This window comes from Leuresthes tenuis, unplaced genomic scaffold (genome assembly GCF_036924035.1).
Source record: "Leuresthes tenuis unplaced genomic scaffold, fLeuTen1.0.hap1 SCAF_21, whole genome shotgun sequence".
In the NCBI taxonomy this organism is placed as follows: domain Eukaryota; kingdom Metazoa; phylum Chordata; class Actinopteri; order Atheriniformes; family Atherinopsidae; genus Leuresthes; species Leuresthes tenuis.
The window spans coordinates 33,137,073-33,160,906 of record NW_027325375.1 but is presented as its reverse complement, the minus strand read 5'-3'; the positions used below and the strand labels follow the sequence as shown (position 1 = coordinate 33,160,906).

The 23,834-nt window shown below is 40.1% G+C and overlaps 11 non-coding genes across 11 annotated transcripts; all 11 read left to right on the top strand.

Annotated features, from left to right (window-relative positions):
* Positions 1-208: 208 nt before the first annotated feature.
* On the top strand, positions 209-280 carry trnaw-cca (transfer RNA tryptophan (anticodon CCA)). The gene has a single exon. It is a non-coding gene; the product is annotated as a tRNA-Trp (tRNA).
* Positions 281-6,420: 6,140 nt separating this feature from the next.
* Positions 6,421-6,492, top strand: trnaw-cca (transfer RNA tryptophan (anticodon CCA)). The gene has a single exon. It is a non-coding gene; the product is annotated as a tRNA-Trp (tRNA).
* A 428-nt stretch (positions 6,493-6,920) lies between these two features.
* Positions 6,921-6,992, top strand: trnag-ucc (transfer RNA glycine (anticodon UCC)). The gene has a single exon. It is a non-coding gene; the product is annotated as a tRNA-Gly (tRNA).
* A 1,039-nt stretch (positions 6,993-8,031) lies between these two features.
* On the top strand, positions 8,032-8,103 carry trnaw-cca (transfer RNA tryptophan (anticodon CCA)). Its single transcript has one exon. It is a non-coding gene; the product is annotated as a tRNA-Trp (tRNA).
* A 428-nt stretch (positions 8,104-8,531) lies between these two features.
* trnag-ucc (transfer RNA glycine (anticodon UCC)) lies at positions 8,532-8,603 on the top strand. Its single transcript has one exon. It is a non-coding gene; the product is annotated as a tRNA-Gly (tRNA).
* Positions 8,604-14,091: 5,488 nt separating this feature from the next.
* On the top strand, positions 14,092-14,163 carry trnaw-cca (transfer RNA tryptophan (anticodon CCA)). The gene has a single exon. It is a non-coding gene; the product is annotated as a tRNA-Trp (tRNA).
* Positions 14,164-14,591: 428 nt separating this feature from the next.
* Positions 14,592-14,663, top strand: trnag-ucc (transfer RNA glycine (anticodon UCC)). Its single transcript has one exon. It is a non-coding gene; the product is annotated as a tRNA-Gly (tRNA).
* A 1,039-nt stretch (positions 14,664-15,702) lies between these two features.
* On the top strand, positions 15,703-15,774 carry trnaw-cca (transfer RNA tryptophan (anticodon CCA)). Its single transcript has one exon. It is a non-coding gene; the product is annotated as a tRNA-Trp (tRNA).
* Positions 15,775-16,202: 428 nt separating this feature from the next.
* On the top strand, positions 16,203-16,274 carry trnag-ucc (transfer RNA glycine (anticodon UCC)). Its single transcript has one exon. It is a non-coding gene; the product is annotated as a tRNA-Gly (tRNA).
* Positions 16,275-22,178: 5,904 nt separating this feature from the next.
* trnaw-cca (transfer RNA tryptophan (anticodon CCA)) lies at positions 22,179-22,250 on the top strand. Its single transcript has one exon. It is a non-coding gene; the product is annotated as a tRNA-Trp (tRNA).
* A 428-nt stretch (positions 22,251-22,678) lies between these two features.
* trnag-ucc (transfer RNA glycine (anticodon UCC)) lies at positions 22,679-22,750 on the top strand. Its single transcript has one exon. It is a non-coding gene; the product is annotated as a tRNA-Gly (tRNA).
* Positions 22,751-23,834: the final 1,084 nt, after the last annotated feature.

Here is a 23,834-nt window from a genome sequence, read left to right as displayed (position 1 = left end):
CTGCATGAAAATGTTTCATATTTTCAACACTTTAAATCTGGCGCTGCGTTGGCCTGGAATCGAACACTGGGCAACTGCTTGGAAGGCAGCTGTGCTCACCACTATACCACCAAAGCTTTGGTGTATCACATCTGGTGCTTCAGGGTCAGCTGCGGTCACATCATCCGGCCCATACTTCACACCAGAGGGCCACCAAACAGCTTCGTGTGACTCTGTGGCGCAATGGTAGCGCGTCTGACTCCAGATCAGAAGGTTGTGTGTTCAAATCACATCAGGGTCATTACTGCACCTTTATAGGTTTCTTCTGCCTTATGAAGAAGTAACATTATCGAAAAATTGGTCGTGCTCCTCACCAACCCCCCCATATGCGAATATGATGCTTCAGGACAGAATTTTGAAGCAAGTCTTTATCAACCTTTTTACTTTTTAAAAAGTAACCAGATTACAGTAATCTTTTTAAAAGAAATATTATTGAATCACTACCATTGCATCTCAGAATCAGCTGCGGGTCTCAGGAAATAATCATGGCGCCAATATGATTTGAACTCACAACCTTCTGATTTGGAGTCACACGCGCTACCATTGCGCCACAGAGTCACACGAAGCTGTTTGGTGGACCTCTGGTGTGAAGTATGATGTGACCGCAGCTGACCCTGAAGCACTTAGCTGTCGGTCTCACTCCAGATGGGCCAGATGTGTTACACCACAGCGTTGGTGGTATAGTGGTGAGCATAGCTGCCTTCCAAGCAGTTGAGCCAGGTTCGAGTCATGGCCAACGCAGCGACCGTTTTCAGATCGGTACTCTCAGAGTGAGAGTATCGACGAATGAGAGTAGAAACGGACCGCTCAGCTAAAGATCGGCCAATCAGAGTGAGAGTACAGACCGACCAATCATAACGCAGCTAAAGAACGGCCAATCAGAGTACCGACGAATCAGAGTGAGAGTACAGACTGACCAATCATAACGCAGCTAAAGATCGGCCAATCAGAGTGAGAGTACAGACCGACCAATCAGAGTGAGAGTACAGACCGACCAATCATGACGCAGCTAAAGATCGGCCAATCAGAGTGAGAGGACAGACCGACCAATCATAACGCAGCTAAAGATCGGCTAATCAGAGTGAGAGTACAGACCAATAAGAGAGGGCAGACCAATCTCTCAGAGTGAGAGTATCGACGAATGAGAGTAGAAACGGACCGCTCAGCTAAAGATCGGCCAATCAGAGTGAGAGTACCGACCAATAAGAGTGAGAGTACAGACCGACCAATCATAACGCAGCTAAAGAACGGCCAATCAGAGTACCGACGAATCAGAGTGAGAGTACAGACTGACCAATCATAACGCAGCTAAAGATCGGCCAATCAGAGAGAGAGGACCGACCAATCAGAGTGAGAGTACTGTAATTTGATTACTTTTTAAAAGATTAATGTAATCTGATTACTTTAAAAAATACTACTGCGATCTGATTACTTTAAAAAATATAGGTGTAATCTGATTACTTTTGAAAGATTACTGTAATCCGATTACTTTGAAAATACTACTGTGATCTGATTACTTTAAAAACTATAGGTGTAATCTGATTACTTTTGAAAGATTACTGTAATCCGATTACTTTGAAAATACTGCTGTGATCTGATTACTTTAAAAACTATAGGTGTAATCTGATTACTTTTGAAAGATTACTGTAATCTGATTACTTTGAAAATACTACTGTGATCTGATTACTTTAAAAACTATAGGTGTAATCTGATTACTTTTGAAAGATTACTGTAATCTGATTACTTTGAAAATACTACTGTGATCTGATTACTTTTTAAGAAAATATTACTCTTATCTTATTACTTTTTAAAAAGATTACTGTAATCTGATTACTTAGAGTATCGACGAGTGAGAGTAGAAACGGACCACTCAGAGCTCAGCTAAAGATCGGCCAATCAGAGAGAGAGTACCGACCAATAAGAGTGAGAGGGCAGACCAATCATAACGCAGCTAAAGAACGGCCAATCAGAGTACCGACGAATCAGAGTGAGAGTACAGACCGACCAATCATAACGCAGCTAAAGATCGGCTAATCAGAGTGAGAGTACAGACCGACCAATCATAACGCAGCTAAAGATCGGCCAATCAGAGTGAGAGTACAGACCGACCAATCATAACGCAGCTAAAGAACGGCCAATCAGAGTACCGACGAATCAGAGTGAGAGTACAGACTGACCAATCATAACGCAGCTAAAGATCGGCCAATCAGAGTGAGAGTACAGACCGACCAATCAGAGTGAGAGTACAGACCGACCAATCATGACGCAGCTAAAGATCGGCCAATCAGAGTGAGAGGACAGACCGACCAATCATAACGCAGCTAAAGATCGGCTAATCAGAGTGAGAGTACAGACCAATAAGAGAGGGCAGACCAATCTCTCAGAGTGAGAGTATCGACGAATGAGAGTAGAAACGGACCGCTCAGCTAAAGATCGGCCAATCAGAGTGAGAGTACCGACCAATAAGAGTGAGAGTACAGACCGACCAATCATAACGCAGCTAAAGAACGGCCAATCAGAGTACCGACGAATCAGAGTGAGAGTACAGACTGACCAATCATAACGCAGCTAAAGATCGGCCAATCAGAGTGAGAGTACAGACCGACCAATCAGAGTGAGAGTACAGACCGACCAATCATGACGCAGCTAAAGATCGGCCAATCAGAGTGAGAGGACAGACCGACCAATCATAACGCAGCTAAAGATCGGCTAATCAGAGTGAGAGTACCGACCAATAAGAGAGGGCAGACCAATCATAACGCAGCTAAAGATCAGCCAATCGGAGTACCGAACAATCAGATTGAGAGTACAGACCGACCAATCATAACGCAGCTAAAGATCGGCCAATCAGAGTGAGAGTACAGACCGACTGATCATAACGCAGCTAAAGATCGGCCAATCAGAGTACAGACGAATCAGAGTGAGAGTACAGACCGACCAATCATAACGCAGCTAAAGATCGGCCAATCAGAGAGAGAGAACAGACCGACCAATCATAACGCAGCTAAAGATCGGCCAATCAGAGTGAGAGTACAGACCGACCAATCAGAGTGAGAGTACTGTAATTTGATTACTTTTTAAAAGATTAATGTAATCTGATTACTTTAAAAAATACTACTGCGATCTGATTACTTTAAAAAATATAGGTGTAATCTGATTACTTTTGAAAGATTACTGTAATCCGATTACTTTGAAAATACTACTGTGATCTGATTACTTTAAAAACTATAGGTGTAATCTGATTACTTTTGAAAGATTACTGTAATCCGATTACTTTGAAAATACTACTGTGATCTGATTACTTTAAAAACTATAGGTGTAATCTGATTACTTTTGAAAGATTACTGTAATCTGATTACTTTGAAAATACTACTGTGATCTGATTACTTTAAAAACTATAGGTGTAATCTGATTACTTTTGAAAGATTACTGTAATCTGATTACTTTGAAAATACTACTGTGATCTGATTACTTTTTAAGAAAATATTACTCTTATCTTATTACTTTTTAAAAAGATTACTGTAATCTGATTACTTAGAGTATCGACGAGTGAGAGTAGAAACGGACCACTCAGAGCTCAGCTAAAGATCGGCCAATCAGAGTGAGAGTACCGACCAATAAGAGTGAGAGGGCAGACCAATCATAACGCAGCTAAAGAACGGCCAATCAGAGTACCGACGAATCAGAGTGAGAGTACAGACCGACCAATCATAACGCAGCTAAAGATCGGCTAATCAGAGTGAGAGTACAGACCGAACAATCATAACACAGCTAAAGATCGGCCAATCAGAGTGAGAGTACAGACCGACCAATCATAACGCAGCTAAAGATCGTCCAATCAGAGTGAGAGTACCGACCAATAAGAGAGGGCAGACCAATCATAACGCAGCTAAAGATCGGCCAATCAGAGTACCGACGAATCAGAGTGAGAGTACAGACCGACCAATCATAACGCAGCTAAAGATCGGCCAATTAGAGTGAGAGTACAGACCGACCAATCAGAGTGAGAGTACAGACCGACCAATCAGAGCTCAGCTAAAGATCCGCCAATCAGAGTGAGAGTACTGTAATTTGATTACTTTTTAAAAGATTAATGTAATCTGATTACTTTAAATAATACTACTGCGATCTGATTACTTTAAAAAATATAGGTGTAATCTGAATACTTTTAAAAGATTACTGTAATCCGATTACTTTGAAAATACTACTGTGATCTGATTACTTTAAAAACTATAGGTGTAATCTGATTACTTTTCAAAGATTACTGTAATCTGATTACTTTTTAAAAGATTACTGTAATCTGATTACTTTTTAAAGATTAGAGTGCTCTGATTTTTTTTAAGATTACTATAATCTTATTACTTTAATAAGATTACTGTAATCTGATTACTTCCTGCATGAAAATGTTTCATATTTTCAACGTTATTTTTAACACTGGGATTTCTGTTGTGTTAAAATGTAATTGAAATTTTTCATTGTTGAACGAGTTAAGAAGTTTCAACCTAGTTCTTAAAGATTACTGTAATCTGATTACTTTTTAAGAAAATATTACACTTATCTTATTACTTTTTTAAAGATTAATGTATTCTGATTACTTTTTTAAGATTAATGTATTCTGATTACTTTTTTAAGATTGCTGTAATGTCATTACTTCCTGCATGAAAATGTTTCATATTTTCAACGTTATTTTTAACACTGGGATTTCTGTTTTGTTAAAATGTAATTGAAATTTTTCATTGTTGAACGAGTCAAGAAGTTTGAACCTAGTTCTTAAAGATTACTGTAATCTGATTACTTTTTAAGAAAATATTACTCTTATCTTATTACGTTTTAAAAAGATTACTGTAATCTGATTACTTTTTCAAGATTACTGTAATCTGATTACTTTTTAAAAGATTACTGTAATCTGATTACTTTTTTAAAGATTAATGTATTCTGATTACTTTTTTAAGATTGCTGTAATGTCATTACTTCCTGCATGAAAATGTTTCATATTTTCAACGTTATTTTTAACACTGGGATTTCTGTTGTGTTAAAATGTAATTGAAATTTTTCATTGTTGAACGAGTTAAGAAGTTTCAACCTAGTTCTTAAAGATTACTGTAATCTGATTACTTTTTAAGAAAATATTACTCTTATCTTATTACTTTTTTAAAGATTAATGTATTAATGTATTAATGTGAGAGGACAGACCGACCAATCATAACGCAGCTAAAGATCGGCTAATCAGAGTGAGAGTACAGACCGACCAATCATAACGCAGCTAAAGATCGTCCAATCAGAGTGAGAGTACCGACCAATAAGAGAGGGCAGACCAATCATAACGCAGCTAAAGATCAGCCAATCGGAGTATCGAACAATCAGATTGAGAGTACAGACCGACCAATCATAACGCAGCTAAAGATCGGCCAATCAGAGTGAGAGTACAGACCGACCAATCATAACGCAGCTAAAGATCGGCCAATCAGAGTACCGACGAATCAGAGTGAGAGTACAAACCGACCAATCATAACGCAGCTAAAGATCGGCCAATCAGAGAGAGAGAACAGACCGACCAATCATAACGCAGCTAAAGATCGGCCAATCAGAGAGAGAGAACAGACCGACCAATCATAACGCAGCTAAATATCGGCCAATCAGAGTGAGAGTACAGACCGACCAATCAGAGTGAGAGTACAGACCGACTGATCATAACGCAGCTAAAGATCGACCAATCAGAGTACCGACGAATCAGAGTGAGAGTACAGACCGACCAATCATAACGCAGCTAAAGATCGGCCAATCAGAGAGAGAGAACAGACCGACCAATCATAACGCAGCTAAAGATCGGCCAATCAGAGTGAGAGTACAGACCGACCAATCAGAGTGAGAGTACAGACCGACCAATCAGAGCTCAGCTAAAGATCCGCCAATCAGAGTGAGAGTACTGTAATTTGATTACTTTTTAAAAGATTAATGTAATCTGATTACTTTAAAAAATACTACTGCGATCTGATTACTTTAAAAACTATAGGTGTAATCTGATTACTTTTCAAAGATTACTGTAATCTGATTACTTTTTCAAGATTACTGTAATCTGATTACTTTTTAAAAGATTACTCTAATCTGATTACTTTTTTAAAGATTAATGTATTCTGATTACTTTTTTAAGATTGCTGTAATGTCATTACTTCCTGCATGAGAATGTTTCATATTTTCAACACTTTAAATCGGGCGCTGCGTTGGCCTGGAATCGAACACTGGGCAACTGCTTGGAAGGCAGCTGTGCTCACCACTATACCACCAAAGCTTTGGTGTATCACATCTGGTGCTTCAGGGTCAGCTGCGGTCACATCATCCGGCCCATACTTCACACCAGAGGGCCACCAAACAGCTTCGTGTGACTCTGTGGCGCAATGGTAGCGCGTCTGACTCCAGATCAGAAGGTTGTGTGTTCAAATCACATCAGGGTCATTACTGCACCTTTATAGGTTTCTTCTGCCTTATGAAGAAGTAACATTATCGAAAAATTGGTCGTGCTCCTCACCAACCCCCCCATATGCGAATATGATGCTTCAGGACAGAATTTTGAAGCAAGTCTTTATCAACCTTTTTACTTTTTAAAAAGTAACCAGATTACAGTAATCTTTTTAAAAGAAATATTATTGAATCACTACCATTGCATCTCAGAATCAGCTGCGGGTCTCAGGAAATAATCATGGCGCCAATATGATTTGAATTCACAACCTTCTGATTTGGAGTCACACGCGCTACCATTGCGCCACAGAGTCACACGAAGCTGTTTGGTGGACCTCTGGTGTGAAGTATGATGTGACCGCAGCTGACCCTGAAGCACTTAGCTGTCGGTCTCACTCCAGATGGGCCAGATGTGTTACACCACAGCGTTGGTGGTATAGTGGTGAGCATAGCTGCCTTCCAAGCAGTTGACCCAGGTTCGAGTCATGGCCAACGCAGCGACCGTTTTCAGATCGGTACTCTCAGAGTGAGAGTATCGACGAATGAGAGTAGAAACGGACCGCTCAGCTAAAGATCGGCCAATCAGAGTGAGAGTACCGACCAATAAGAGTGAGAGTACAGACCGACCGATCATAACGCAGCTAAAGTTCTGCCAATCAGAGTGAGAGTACAGACCGACCAATCATAACGCAGCTAAAGATCGGCCAATCAGAGTACCGACGAATCAGAGTGAGAGTACAAACAGACCAATCATAACGCAGCTAAAGATCGGCCAATCAGAGAGAGAGAACAGACCGACCAATCATAACGCAGCTAAAGATCGGCCAATCAGAGTGAGAGTACAGACCGACCAATCAGAGTGAGAGTACAGACCGACTGATCATAACGCAGCTAAAGATCGGCCAATCAGAGTACCCACGAATCAGAGTGAGAGTACAGACCGACCAATCATAACGCAGCTAAAGATCGGCCAATCAGAGAGAGAGAACAGACCGACCAATCATAACGCAGCTAAAGATCGGCCAATCAGAGTGAGAGTACAGACCGACCAATCAGAGTGAGAGTACAGACCGACCAATCAGAGCTCAGCTAAAGATCCGCCAATCAGAGTGAGAGAACAGACCGACCAATCATAACGCAGCTAAAGATCGGCCAATCAGAGTGAGAGTACAGACCGACCAATCAGAGTGAGAGTACTGTAATCTGATTACTTTTTCAAGATTACTGTAATCTGATTACTTTTTAAAAGATTACTCCAATCTGATTACTTTTTTAAAGATTAATGTATTCTGATTACTTTTTTAAGATTGCTGTAATGTCATTACTTCCTGCATGAGAATGTTTCATATTTTCAACACTTTAAATCGGGCGCTGCGTTGGCCTGGAATCGAACACTGGGCAACTGCTTGGAAGGCAGCTGTGCTCACCACTATACCACCAAAGCTTTGGTGTATCACATCTGGTGCTTCAGGGTCAGCTGCGGTCACATCATCCGGCCCATACTTCACACCAGAGGGCCACCAAACAGCTTCGTGTGACTCTGTGGCGCAATGGTAGCGCGTCTGACTCCAGATCAGAAGGTTGTGTGTTCAAATCACATCAGGGTCATTACTGCACCTTTATAGGTTTCTTCTGCCTTATGAAGAAGTAACATTATCGAAAAATTGGTCGTGCTCCTCACCAACCCCCCCATATGCGAATATGATGCTTCAGGACAGAATTTTGAAGCAAGTCTTTATCAACCTTTTTACTTTTTAAAAAGTAACCAGATTACAGTAATCTTTTTAAAAGAAATATTATTGAATCACTACCATTGCATCTCAGAATCAGCTGCGGGTCTCAGGAAATAATCATGGCGCCAATATGATTTGAATTCACAACCTTCTGATTTGGAGTCACACGCGCTACCATTGCGCCACAGAGTCACACGAAGCTGTTTGGTGGACCTCTGGTGTGAAGTATGATGTGACCGCAGCTGACCCTGAAGCACTTAGCTGTCGGTCTCACTCCAGATGGGCCAGATGTGTTACACCACAGCGTTGGTGGTATAGTGGTGAGCATAGCTGCCTTCCAAGCAGTTGACCCAGGTTCGAGTCATGGCCAACGCAGCGACCGTTTTCAGATCGGTACTCTCAGAGTGAGAGTATCGACGAATGAGAGTAGAAATGGACCGCTCAGCTAAAGATCGGCCAATCAGAGTGAGAGTACCGACCAATAAGAGTGAGAGTACAGACCGACCGATCATAACGCAGCTAAAGTTCTGCCAATCAGAGTGAGAGTACAGACCGACCAATCATAACGCAGCTAAAGATCGGCCAATCAGAGTACCGACGAATCAGAGTGAGAGTACAAACAGACCAATCATAACGCAGCTAAAGATCGGCCAATCAGAGAGAGAGAACAGACCGACCAATCATAACGCAGCTAAAGATCGGCCAATCAGAGTGAGAGTACAGACCGACCAATCAGAGTGAGAGTACAGACCGACTGATCATAACGCAGCTAAAGATCGGCCAATCAGAGTACCCACGAATCAGAGTGAGAGTACAGACCGACCAATCATAACGCAGCTAAAGATCGGCCAATCAGAGAGAGAGAACAGACCGACCAATCATAACGCAGCTAAAGATCGGCCAATCAGAGTGAGAGTACAGACCGACCAATCAGAGTGAGAGTACAGACCGACCAATCAGAGCTCAGCTAAAGATCCGCCAATCAGAGTGAGAGAACAGACCGACCAATCATAACGCAGCTAAAGATCGGCCAATCAGAGTGAGAGTACAGACCGACCAATCAGAGTGAGAGTACTGTAATTTGATTACTTTTTAAAAGATTAATGTAATCTGATTACTTTAAAAAATACTACTGCGATCTGATTACTTTAAAAAATATAGGTGTAATCTGATTACTTTTGAAAGATTACTGTAATCCGATTACTTTGAAAATACTACTGTGATCTGATTACTTTAAAAACTATAGGTGTAATCTGATTACTTTTGAAAGATTACTGTAATCCGATTACTTTGAAAATACTACTGTGATCTGATTACTTTAAAAACTATAGGTGTAATCTGATTACTTTTGAAAGATTACTGTAATCTGATTACTTTGAAAATACTACTGTGATCTGATTACTTTAAAAACTATAGGTGTAATTGATTACTTTTGAAAGATTACTGTAATCTGATTACTTTGAAAATACTACTGTGATCTGATTACTTTTTAAGAAAATATTACTCTTATCTTATTACTTTTTAAAAAGATTACTGTAATCTGATTACTTAGAGTATCGACGAGTGAGAGTAGAAACGGACCACTCAGAGCTCAGCTAAAGATCGGCCAATCAGAGTGAGAGTACCGACCAATAAGAGTGAGAGGGCAGACCAATCATAACGCAGCTAAAGAACGGCCAATCAGAGTACCGACGAATCAGAGTGAGAGTACAGACCGACCAATCATAACGCAGCTAAAGATCGGCTAATCAGAGTGAGAGTACAGACCGACCAATCATAACGCAGCTAAAGATCGGCCAATCAGAGTGAGAGTACAGACCGACCAATCATAACGCAGCTAAAGATCGTCCAATCAGAGTGAGAGTACCGACCAATAAGAGAGGGCAGACCAATCATAACGCAGCTAAAGATCGGCCAATCAGAGTACCGAACAATCAGATTGAGAGTACAGACCGACCAATCATAACGCAGCTAAAGATCGGCCAATCAGAGTGAGAGGACAGACCGAACAATCAGATTGAGAGTACAGACCGACCGATCATAACGCAGCTAAAGATCGGCCAATCAGAGAGAGAGTACAGACCGACCAATCATAACGCAGCTAAAGATCGGCCAATCAGAGTGAGAGTACAGACCGACCAATCAGAGTGAGAGTACAGACCGACGAATCATAACGCAGCTAAAGATCGGCCAATCAGAGTGAGAGTACAGACCGACCAGAGGAAAGACCGACCAATAAGAGCTCAGCTAAAGATCGGCCAATCAGAGTGAGAGTACAGACCGACCAATCATAACGCAGCTAAAGATCGGCCAATCAGAGTGAGAGGGCAGACCAATAAGAGTGAGAGTACAGACCGACCGATCATAACGCAGCTAAAGATCGGCCAATCAGAGTACCGACGAATCAGAGTGAGAGTACAGACCGACCAATCATAACGCAGCTAAAGATCGGCCAATCAGAGTGAGAGTACAGACCGACCAATCAGAGTGAGAGTACAGACCGACCAATCAGAGCTCAGCTAAAGATCCGCCAATCAGAGTGAGAGAACAGACCGACCAATCATAACGCAGCTAAAGATCGGCCAATCAGAGTGAGAGTACAGACCGACCAATCAGAGTGAGAGTACTGTAATTTGATTACTTTTTAAAAGATTAATGTAATCTGATTACTTTAAAAAATACTACTGCGATCTGATTACTTTAAAAAATATAGGTGTAATCTGATTACTTTTGAAAGATTACTGTAATCCGATTACTTTGAAAATACTACTGTGATCTGATTACTTTAAAAACTATAGGTGTAATCTGATTACTTTTGAAAGATTACTGTAATCTGATTACTTTGAAAATACTACTGTGATCTGATTACTTTAAAAACTATAGGTGTAATCTGATTACTTTTGAAAGATTACTGTAATCTGATTACTTTGAAAATACTACTGTGATCTGATTACTTTTTAAGAAAATATTACTCTTATCTTATTACTTTTTAAAAAGATTACTGTAATCTGATTACTTAGAGTATCGACGAGTGAGAGTAGAAACGGACCACTCAGAGCTCAGCTAAAGATCGGCCAATCAGAGTGAGAGTACCGACCAATAAGAGTGAGAGGGCAGACCAATCATAACGCAGCTAAAGAACGGCCAATCAGAGTACCGACGAATCAGAGTGAGAGTACAGACCGACCAATCATAACGCAGCTAAAGATCGGCTAATCAGAGTGAGAGTACAGACCGACCAATCATAACGCAGCTAAAGATCGGCCAATCAGAGTGAGAGTACAGACCGACCAATCATAACGCAGCTAAAGATCGTCCAATCAGAGTGAGAGTACCGACCAATAAGAGAGGGCAGACCAATCATAACGCAGCTAAAGATCGGCCAATCAGAGTACCGACGAATCAGAGTGAGAGTACAGACCGACCAATCATAACGCAGCTAAAGATCGGCCAATTAGAGTGAGAGTACAGACCGACCAATCAGAGTGAGAGTACAGACCGACCAATCAGAGCTCAGCTAAAGATCCGCCAATCAGAGTGAGAGTACTGTAATTTGATTACTTTTTAAAAGATTAATGTAATCTGATTACTTTAAAAAATACTACTGCGATCTGATTACTTTAAAAAATATAGGTGTAATCTGATTACTTTTAAAAGATTACTGTAATCCGATTACTTTGAAAATACTACTGTGATCTGATTACTTTAAAAACTATAGGTGTAATCTGATTACTTTTCAAAGATTACTGTAATCTGATTACTTTTTAAAAGATTACTGTAATCTGATTACTTTTTAAAGATTAGAGTGCTCTGATTTTTTTTAAGATTACTATAATCTTATTACTTTAATAAGATTACTGTAATCTGATTACTTCCTGCATGAAAATGTTTCATATTTTCAACGTTATTTTTAACACTGGGATTTCTGTTGTGTTAAAATGTAATTGAAATTTTTCATTGTTGAACGAGTTAAGAAGTTTCAACCTAGTTCTTAAAGATTACTGTAATCTGATTACTTTTTAAGAAAATATTACACTTATCTTATTACTTTTTTAAAGATTAATGTATTCTGATTACTTTTTTAAGATTAATGTATTCTGATTACTTTTTTAAGATTGCTGTAATGTCATTACTTCCTGCATGAAAATGTTTCATATTTTCAACGTTATTTTTAACACTGGGATTTCTGTTTTGTTAAAATGTAATTGAAATTTTTCATTGTTGAACGAGTCAAGAAGTTTGAACCTAGTTCTTAAAGATTACTGTAATCTGATTACTTTTTAAGAAAATATTACTCTTATCTTATTACGTTTTAAAAAGATTACTGTAATCTGATTACTTTTTCAAGATTACTGTAATCTGATTACTTTTTAAAAGATTACTGTAATCTGATTACTTTTTTAAAGATTAATGTATTCTGATTACTTTTTTAAGATTGCTGTAATGTCATTACTTCCTGCATGAAAATGTTTCATATTTTCAACGTTATTTTTAACACTGGGATTTCTGTTGTGTTAAAATGTAATTGAAATTTTTCATTGTTGAACGAGTTAAGAAGTTTCAACCTAGTTCTTAAAGATTACTGTAATCTGATTACTTTTTAAGAAAATATTACTCTTATCTTATTACTTTTTTAAAGATTAATGTATTAATGTATTAATGTGAGAGGACAGACCGACCAATCATAACGCAGCTAAAGATCGGCTAATCAGAGTGAGAGTACAGACCGACCAATCATAACGCAGCTAAAGATCGTCCAATCAGAGTGAGAGTACCGACCAATAAGAGAGGGCAGACCAATCATAACGCAGCTAAAGATCAGCCAATCGGAGTATCGAACAATCAGATTGAGAGTACAGACCGACCAATCATAACGCAGCTAAAGATCGGCCAATCAGAGTGAGAGTACAGACCGACCAATCATAACGCAGCTAAAGATCGGCCAATCAGAGTACCGACGAATCAGAGTGAGAGTACAAACCGACCAATCATAACGCAGCTAAAGATCGGCCAATCAGAGAGAGAGAACAGACCGACCAATCATAACGCAGCTAAAGATCGGCCAATCAGAGAGAGAGAACAGACCGACCAATCATAACGCAGCTAAATATCGGCCAATCAGAGTGAGAGTACAGACCGACCAATCAGAGTGAGAGTACAGACCGACTGATCATAACGCAGCTAAAGATCGACCAATCAGAGTACCGACGAATCAGAGTGAGAGTACAGACCGACCAATCATAACGCAGCTAAAGATCGGCCAATCAGAGAGAGAGAACAGACCGACCAATCATAACGCAGCTAAAGATCGGCCAATCAGAGTGAGAGTACAGACCGACCAATCAGAGTGAGAGTACAGACCGACCAATCAGAGCTCAGCTAAAGATCCGCCAATCAGAGTGAGAGTACTGTAATTTGATTACTTTTTAAAAGATTAATGTAATCTGATTACTTTAAAAAATACTACTGCGATCTGATTACTTTAAAAACTATAGGTGTAATCTGATTACTTTTCAAAGATTACTGTAATCTGATTACTTTTTCAAGATTACTGTAATCTGATTACTTTTTAAAAGATTACTCTAATCTGATTACTTTTTTAAAGATTAATGTATTCTGATTACTTTTTTAAGATTGCTGTAATGTCATTACTTCCTGCATGAGAATGTTTCATATTTTCAACACTTTAAATCGGGCGCTGCGTTGGCCTGGAATCGAACACTGGGCAACTGCTTGGAAGGCAGCTGTGCTCACCACTATACCACCAAAGCTTTGGTGTATCACATCTGGTGCTTCAGGGTCAGCTGCGGTCACATCATCCGGCCCATACTTCACACCAGAGGGCCACCAAACAGCTTCGTGTGACTCTGTGGCGCAATGGTAGCGCGTCTGACTCCAGATCAGAAGGTTGTGTGTTCAAATCACATCAGGGTCATTACTGCACCTTTATAGGTTTCTTCTGCCTTATGAAGAAGTAACATTATCGAAAAATTGGTCGTGCTCCTCACCAACCCCCCCATATGCGAATATGATGCTTCAGGACAGAATTTTGAAGCAAGTCTTTATCAACCTTTTTACTTTTTAAAAAGTAACCAGATTACAGTAATCTTTTTAAAAGAAATATTATTGAATCACTACCATTGCATCTCAGAATCAGCTGCGGGTCTCAGGAAATAATCATGGCGCCAATATGATTTGAATTCACAACCTTCTGATTTGGAGTCACACGCGCTACCATTGCGCCACAGAGTCACACGAAGCTGTTTGGTGGACCTCTGGTGTGAAGTATGATGTGACCGCAGCTGACCCTGAAGCACTTAGCTGTCGGTCTCACTCCAGATGGGCCAGATGTGTTACACCACAGCGTTGGTGGTATAGTGGTGAGCATAGCTGCCTTCCAAGCAGTTGACCCAGGTTCGAGTCATGGCCAACGCAGCGACCGTTTTCAGATCGGTACTCTCAGAGTGAGAGTATCGACGAATGAGAGTAGAAACGGACCGCTCAGCTAAAGATCGGCCAATCAGAGTGAGAGTACCGACCAATAAGAGTGAGAGTACAGACCGACCGATCATAACGCAGCTAAAGTTCTGCCAATCAGAGTGAGAGTACAGACCGACCAATCATAACGCAGCTAAAGATCGGCCAATCAGAGTACCGACGAATCAGAGTGAGAGTACAAACAGACCAATCATAACGCAGCTAAAGATCGGCCAATCAGAGAGAGAGAACAGACCGACCAATCATAACGCAGCTAAAGATCGGCCAATCAGAGTGAGAGTACAGACCGACCAATCAGAGTGAGAGTACAGACCGACTGATCATAACGCAGCTAAAGATCGGCCAATCAGAGTACCCACGAATCAGAGTGAGAGTACAGACCGACCAATCATAACGCAGCTAAAGATCGGCCAATCAGAGAGAGAGAACAGACCGACCAATCATAACGCAGCTAAAGATCGGCCAATCAGAGTGAGAGTACAGACCGACCAATCAGAGTGAGAGTACAGACCGACCAATCAGAGCTCAGCTAAAGATCCGCCAATCAGAGTGAGAGAACAGACCGACCAATCATAACGCAGCTAAAGATCGGCCAATCAGAGTGAGAGTACAGACCGACCAATCAGAGTGAGAGTACTGTAATCTGATTACTTTTTCAAGATTACTGTAATCTGATTACTTTTTAAAAGATTACTCCAATCTGATTACTTTTTTAAAGATTAATGTATTCTGATTACTTTTTTAAGATTGCTGTAATGTCATTACTTCCTGCATGAGAATGTTTCATATTTTCAACACTTTAAATCGGGCGCTGCGTTGGCCTGGAATCGAACACTGGGCAACTGCTTGGAAGGCAGCTGTGCTCACCACTATACCACCAAAGCTTTGGTGTATCACATCTGGTGCTTCAGGGTCAGCTGCGGTCACATCATCCGGCCCATACTTCACACCAGAGGGCCACCAAACAGCTTCGTGTGACTCTGTGGCGCAATGGTAGCGCGTCTGACTCCAGATCAGAAGGTTGTGTGTTCAAATCACATCAGGGTCATTACTGCACCTTTATAGGTTTCTTCTGCCTTATGAAGAAGTAACATTATCGAAAAATTGGTCGTGCTCCTCACCAACCCCCCCATATGCGAATATGATGCTTCAGGACAGAATTTTGAAGCAAGTCTTTATCAACCTTTTTACTTTTTAAAAAGTAACCAGATTACAGTAATCTTTTTAAAAGAAATATTATTGAATCACTACCATTGCATCTCAGAATCAGCTGCGGGTCTCAGGAAATAATCATGGCGCCAATATGATTTGAATTCACAACCTTCTGATTTGGAGTCACACGCGCTACCATTGCGCCACAGAGTCACACGAAGCTGTTTGGTGGACCTCTGGTGTGAAGTATGATGTGACCGCAGCTGACCCTGAAGCACTTAGCTGTCGGTCTCACTCCAGATGGGCCAGATGTGTTACACCACAGCGTTGGTGGTATAGTGGTGAGCATAGCTGCCTTCCAAGCAGTTGACCCAGGTTCGAGTCATGGCCAACGCAGCGACCGTTTTCAGATCGGTACTCTCAGAGTGAGAGTATCGACGAATGAGAGTAGAAATGGACCGCTCAGCTAAAGATCGGCCAATCAGAGTGAGAGTACCGACCAATAAGAGTGAGAGTACAGACCGACCGATCATAACGCAGCTAAAGTTCTGCCAATCAGAGTGAGAGTACAGACCGACCAATCATAACGCAGCTAAAGATCGGCCAATCAGAGTACCGACGAATCAGAGTGAGAGTACAAACAGACCAATCATAACGCAGCTAAAGATCGGCCAATCAGAGAGAGAGAACAGACCGACCAATCATAACGCAGCTAAAGATCGGCCAATCAGAGTGAGAGTACAGACCGACCAATCAGAGTGAGAGTACAGACCGACTGATCATAACGCAGCTAAAGATCGGCCAATCAGAGTACCCACGAATCAGAGTGAGAGTACAGACCGACCAATCATAACGCAGCTAAAGATCGGCCAATCAGAGAGAGAGAACAGACCGACCAATCATAACGCAGCTAAAGATCGGCCAATCAGAGTGAGAGTACAGACCGACCAATCAGAGTGAGAGTACAGACCGACCAATCAGAGCTCAGCTAAAGATCCGCCAATCAGAGTGAGAGAACAGACCGACCAATCATAACGCAGCTAAAGATCGGCCAATCAGAGTGAGAGTACAGACCGACCAATCAGAGTGAGAGTACTGTAATTTGATTACTTTTTAAAAGATTAATGTAATCTGATTACTTTAAAAAATACTACTGCGATCTGATTACTTTAAAAAATATAGGTGTAATCTGATTACTTTTGAAAGATTACTGTAATCCGATTACTTTGAAAATACTACTGTGATCTGATTACTTTAAAAACTATAGGTGTAATCTGATTACTTTTGAAAGATTACTGTAATCCGATTACTTTGAAAATACTACTGTGATCTGATTACTTTAAAAACTATAGGTGTAATCTGATTACTTTTGAAAGATTACTGTAATCTGATTACTTTGAAAATACTACTGTGATCTGATTACTTTAAAAACTATAGGTGTAATTGATTACTTTTGAAAGATTACTGTAATCTGATTACTTTGAAAATACTACTGTGATCTGATTACTTTTTAAGAAAATATTACTCTTATCTTATTACTTTTTAAAAAGATTACTGTAATCTGATTACTTAGAGTATCGACGAGTGAGAGTAGAAACGGACCACTCAGAGCTCAGCTAAAGATCGGCCAATCAGAGTGAGAGTACCGACCAATAAGAGTGAGAGGGCAGACCAATCATAACGCAGCTAAAGAACGGCCAATCAGAGTACCGACGAATCAGAGTGAGAGTACAGACCGACCAATCATAACGCAGCTAAAGATCGGCTAATCAGAGTGAGAGTACAGACCGACCAATCATAACGCAGCTAAAGATCGGCCAATCAGAGTGAGAGTACAGACCGACCAATCATAACGCAGCTAAAGATCGTCCAATCAGAGTGAGAGTACCGACCAATAAGAGAGGGCAGACCAATCATAACGCAGCTAAAGATCGGCCAATCAGAGTACCGAACAATCAGATTGAGAGTACAGACCGACCAATCATAACGCAGCTAAAGATCGGCCAATCAGAGTGAGAGGACAGACCGAACAATCAGATTGAGAGTACAGACCGACCGATCATAACGCAGCTAAAGATCGGCCAATCAGAGAGAGAGTACAGACCGACCAATCATAACGCAGCTAAAGATCGGCCAATCAGAGTGAGAGTACAGACCGACCAATCAGAGTGAGAGTACAGACCGACGAATCATAACGCAGCTAAAGATCGGCCAATCAGAGTGAGAGTACAGACCGACCAGAGGAAAGACCGACCAATAAGAGCTCAGCTAAAGATCGGCCAATCAGAGTGAGAGTACAGACCGACCAATCATAACGCAGCTAAAGATCGGCCAATCAGAGTGAGAGGGCAGACCAATAAGAGTGAGAGTACAGACCGACCGATCATAACGCAGCTAAAGATCGGCCAATCAGAGTACCGACGAATCAGAGTGAGAGTACAGACCGACCAATCATAACGCAGCTAAAGATCGGCCAATCAGAGTGAGAGTACAGACCGACCAATCAGAGTGAGAGTACAGACCGACCAATCAGAGCTCAGCTAAAGATCCGCCAATCAGAGTGAGAGAACAGACCGACCAATCATAACGCAGCTAAAGATCGGCCAATCAGAGTGAGAGTACAGACCGACCAATCAGAGTGAGAGTACTGTAATTTGATTACTTTTTAAAAGATTAATGTAATCTGATTACTTTAAAAAATACTACTGCGATCTGATTACTTTAAAAAATATAGGTGTAATCTGATTACTTTTGAAAGATTACTGTAATCCGATTACTTTGAAAATACTACTGTGATCTGATTACTTTAAAAACTATAGGTGTAATCTGATTACTTTTGAAAGATTACTGTAATCTGATTACTTTGAAAATACTACTGTGATCTGATTACTTTAAAAACTATAGGTGTAATCTGATTACTTTTGAAAGATTACTGTAATCTGATTACTTTGAAAATACTACTGTGATCTGATTACTTTTTAAGAAAATATTACTCTTATCTTATTACTTTTTAAAAAGATTACTGTAATCTGATTACTTAGAGTATCGACGAGTGAGAGTAGAAACGGACCACTCAGAGCTCAGCTAAAGATCGGCCAATCAGAGTGAGAGTACCGACCAATAAGAGTGAGAGGGCAGACCAATCATAACGCAGCTAAAGAACGGCCAATCAGAGTACCGACGAATCAGAGTGAGAGTACAGACCGACCAATCATAACGCAGCTAAAGATCGGCTAATCAGAGTGAGAGTACAGACCGACCAATCATAACGCAGCTAAAGATCGGCCAATCAGAGTGAGAGTACAGACCGACCAATCATAACGCAGCTAAAGATCGTCCAATCAGAGTGAGAGTACCGACCAATAAGAGAGGGCAGACCAATCATAACGCAGCTAAAGATCGGCCAATCAGAGTACCGACGAATCAGAGTGAGAGTACAGACCGACCAATCATAACGCAGCTAAAGATCGGCCAATTAGAGTGAGAGTACAGACCGACCAATCAGAGTGAGAGTACAGACCGACCAATCAGAGCTCAGCTAAAGATCCGCCAATCAGAGTGAGAGTACTGTAATTTGATTACTTTTTAAAAGATTAATGTAATCTGATTACTTTAAAAAATACTACTGCGATCTGATTACTTTAAAAAATATAGGTGTAATCTGATTACTTTTAAAAGATTACTGTAATCCGATTACTTTGAAAATACTACTGTGATCTGATTACTTTAAAAACTATAGGTGTAATCTGATTACTTTTCAAAGATTACTGTAATCTGATTACTTTTTAAAAGATTACTGTAATCTGATTACTTTTTAAAGATTAGAGTGCTCTGATTTTTTTTAAGATTACTATAATCTTATTACTTTAATAAGATTACTGTAATCTGATTACTTCCTGCATGAAAATGTTTCATATTTTCAACGTTATTTTTAACACTGGGATTTCTGTTGTGTTAAAATGTAATTGAAATTTTTCATTGTTGAACGAGTTAAGAAGTTTCAACCTAGTTCTTAAAGATTACTGTAATCTGATTACTTTTTAAGAAAATATTACTCTTATCTTATTACTTTTTTAAAGATTAATGTATTCTGATTACTTTTTTAAGATTAATGTATTCTGATTACTTTTTTAAGATTGCTGTAATGTCATTACTTCCTGCATGAAAATGTTTCATATTTTCAACGTTATTTTTAACACTGGGATTTCTGTTTTGTTAAAATGTAATTGAAATTTTTCATTGTTGAACGAGTCAAGAAGTTTGAACCTAGTTCTTAAAGATTACTGTAATCTGATTACTTTTTAAGAAAATATTACTCTTATCTTATTACGTTTTAAAAAGATTACTGTAATCTGATTACTTTTTCAAGATTACTGTAATCTGATTACTTTTTTAAAGATTAATGTATTCTGATTACTTTTTTAAGATTGCTGTAATGTCATTACTTCCTGCATGAAAATGTTTCATATTTTCAACGTTATTTTTAACACTGGGATTTCTGTTGTGTTAAAATATAATTGAAATTTTTCATTGTTGAACGAGTTAAGAAGTTTCAACCTAGTTCTTAAAGATTACTGTAATCTGATTACTTTTTGAGAAAATATTACTCTTATCTTATTACTTTTTTAAAGATTAATGTATTAATGTATTAATGTGAGAGGACAGACCGACCAATCATAACGCAGCTAAAGATCGGCTAATCAGAGTGAGAGTACAGACCGACCAATCATAACGCAGCTAAAGATCGTCCAATCAGAGTGAGAGTACCGACCAATAAGAGAGGGCAGACCAATCATAACGCAGCTAAAGATCAGCCAATCGGAGTATCGAACAATCAGATTGAGAGTACAGACCGACCAATCATAACGCAGCTAAAGATCGGCCAATCAGAGTGAGAGGACAGACCGAACAATCAGATTGAGAGTACAGACCGACCGATCATAACGCAGCTAAAGTTCTGCCAATCAGAGTGAGAGTACAGACCGACCAATCATAACGCAGCTAAAGATCGGCCAATCAGAGAGAGAGTACAGACCGACCAATCATAACGCAGCTAAAGATCGGCCAATCAGAGTACCGACGAATCAGAGTGAGAGTACAAACCGACCAATCATAACGCAGCTAAAGATCGGCCAATCAGAGAGAGAGAACAGACCGACCAATCATAACGCAGCTAAAGATCGGCCAATCAGAGAGAGAGAACAGACCGACCAATCATAACGCAGCTAAAGATCGGCCAATCAGAGTGAGAGTACAGACCGACCAATCAGAGTGAGAGTACAGACCGACTGATCATAACGCAGCTAAAGATCGACCAATCAGAGTACCGACGAATCAGAGTGAGAGTACAGACCGACCAATCATAACGCAGCTAAAGATCGGCCAATCAGAGAGAGAGAACAGACCGACCAATCATAACGCAGCTAAAGATCGGCCAATCAGAGTGAGAGTACAGACCGACCAATCAGAGTGAGAGTACAGACCGACCAATCAGAGCTCAGCTAAAGATCCGCCAATCAGAGTGAGAGTACTGTAATTTGATTACTTTTTAAAAGATTAATGTAATCTGATTACTTTAAAAAATACTACTGCGATCTGATTACTTTCAAAACTATAGGTGTAATCTGATTACTTTTCAAACATTACTGTAATCTGATTACTTTTTAAAAGATTACTGTAATCTGATTACTTTTTAAAGATTAGAGTGCTCTGATTTTTTTTAAGATTACTGTAAACTTATTACTTTAATAAGATTACTGTAATCTGATTACTTCCTGCATGAAAATGTTTCATATTTTCAACGTTATTTTTAACACTGGGATTTCTGTTGTGTTAAAATGTAATTGATATTTTTCATTGTTGAACGAGTTAAGAAGTTTCAGCCTAGTTCTTAAAGATTACTGTAATCTGATAACTTTTTAAGAAAATATTACTCTTATCATTACTTTTTAAAAAGATTACTGTAATCTGATTACTTTTTCAAGATTACTGTAATCTGATTACTTTTTAAAAGATTACTCCAATCTGATTACTTTTTTAAAGATTAATGTATTCTGATTACTTTTTTAAGATTGCTGTAATGTCATTACTTCCTGCATGAAAATGTTTCATATTTTCAACACTTTAAATCTGGCGCTGCGTTGGCCTGGAATCGAACACTGGGCAACTGCTTGGAAGGCAGCTGTGCTCACCACTATACCACCAAAGCTTTGGTGTATCACATCTGGTGCTTCAGGGTCAGCTGCGGTCACATCATCCGGCCCATACTTCACACCAGAGGGCCACCAAACAGCTTCGTGTGACTCTGTGGCGCAATGGTAGCGCGTCTGACTCCAGATCAGAAGGTTGTGTGTTCAAATCACATCAGGGTCATTACTGCACCTTTATAGGTTTCTTCTGCCTTATGAAGAAGTAACATTATCGAAAAATTGGTCGTGCTCCTCACCAACCCCCCCATATGCGAATATGATGCTTCAGGACAGAATTTTGAAGCAAGTCTTTATCAACCTTTTTACTTTTTAAAAAGTAACCAGATTACAGTAATCTTTTTAAAAGAAATATTATTGAATCACTACCATTGCATCTCAGAATCAGCTGCGGGTCTCAGGAAATAATCATGGCGCCAATATGATTTGAACTCGCAACCTTCTGATTTGGAGTCACACGCACTACCATTGCGCCACAGAGTCACACGAAGCTGTTTCGTGGACCTCTGGTGTGAAGTATGATGTGACCGCAGCTGACCCTGAAGCACTTAGCTGTCGGTCTCACTCCAGATGGGCCAGATGTGTTACACCACAGCGTTGGTGGTATAGTGGTGAGCATAGCTGCCTTCCAAGCAGTTGACCCAGGTTCGAGTCATGGCCAACGCAGCGACCGTTTTCAGATCGGTACTCTCAGAGTGAGAGTATCGACGAATGAGAGTAGAAACGGACCGCTCAGCTAAAGATCGGCCAATCAGAGTGAGAGTACCGACCAATCAGAGTGAGAGTACAGACCGACCAATCATGACGCAGCTAAAGATCGGCCAATCAGAGTGAGAGGACAGACCGACCAATCATAACGCAGCTAAAGATCGGCTAATCAGAGTGAGAGTACAGACCAATAAGAGAGGGCAGACCAATCTCTCAGAGTGAGAGTATCGACGAATGAGAGTAGAAACGGACCGCTCAGCTAAAGATCGGCCAATCAGAGTGAGAGTACCGACCAATAAGAGTGAGAGTACAGACCGACCAATCATAACGCAGCTAAAGAACGGCCAATCAGAGTACCGACGAATCAGAGTGAGAGTACAGACTGACCAATCATAACGCAGCTAAAGATCGGCCAATCAGAGTGAGAGTACAGACCGACCAATCAGAGTGAGAGTACAGACCGACCAATCATGACGCAGCTAAAGATCGGCCAATCAGAGTGAGAGGACAGACCGACCAATCATAACGCAGCTAAAGATCGGCTAATCAGAGTGAGAGTACAGACCAATAAGAGAGGGCAGACCAATCATAACGCAGCTAAAGATCAGCCAATCGGAGTACCGAACAATCAGATTGAGAGTACAGACCCACCAATCATAACGCAGCTAAAGATCGGCCAATCAGAGTGAGAGTACAGACCGACCAATCAGAGTGAGAGTACTGTAATTTGATTACTTTTTAAAAGATTAATGTAATCTGATTACTTTAAAAAATACTACTGCGATCTGATTACTTTAAAAAATATAGGTGTAATCTGATTACTTTTGAAAGATTACTGTAATCCGATTACTTTGAAAATACTACTGTGATCTGATTACTTTAAAAACTATAGGTGTAATCTGATTACTTTTGAAAGATTACTGTAATCTGATTACTTTGAAAATACTACTGTGATCTGATTACTTTAAAAACTATAGGTGTAATCTGATTACTTTTGAAAGATTACTGTAATCTGATTACTTTGAAAATACTACTGTGATCT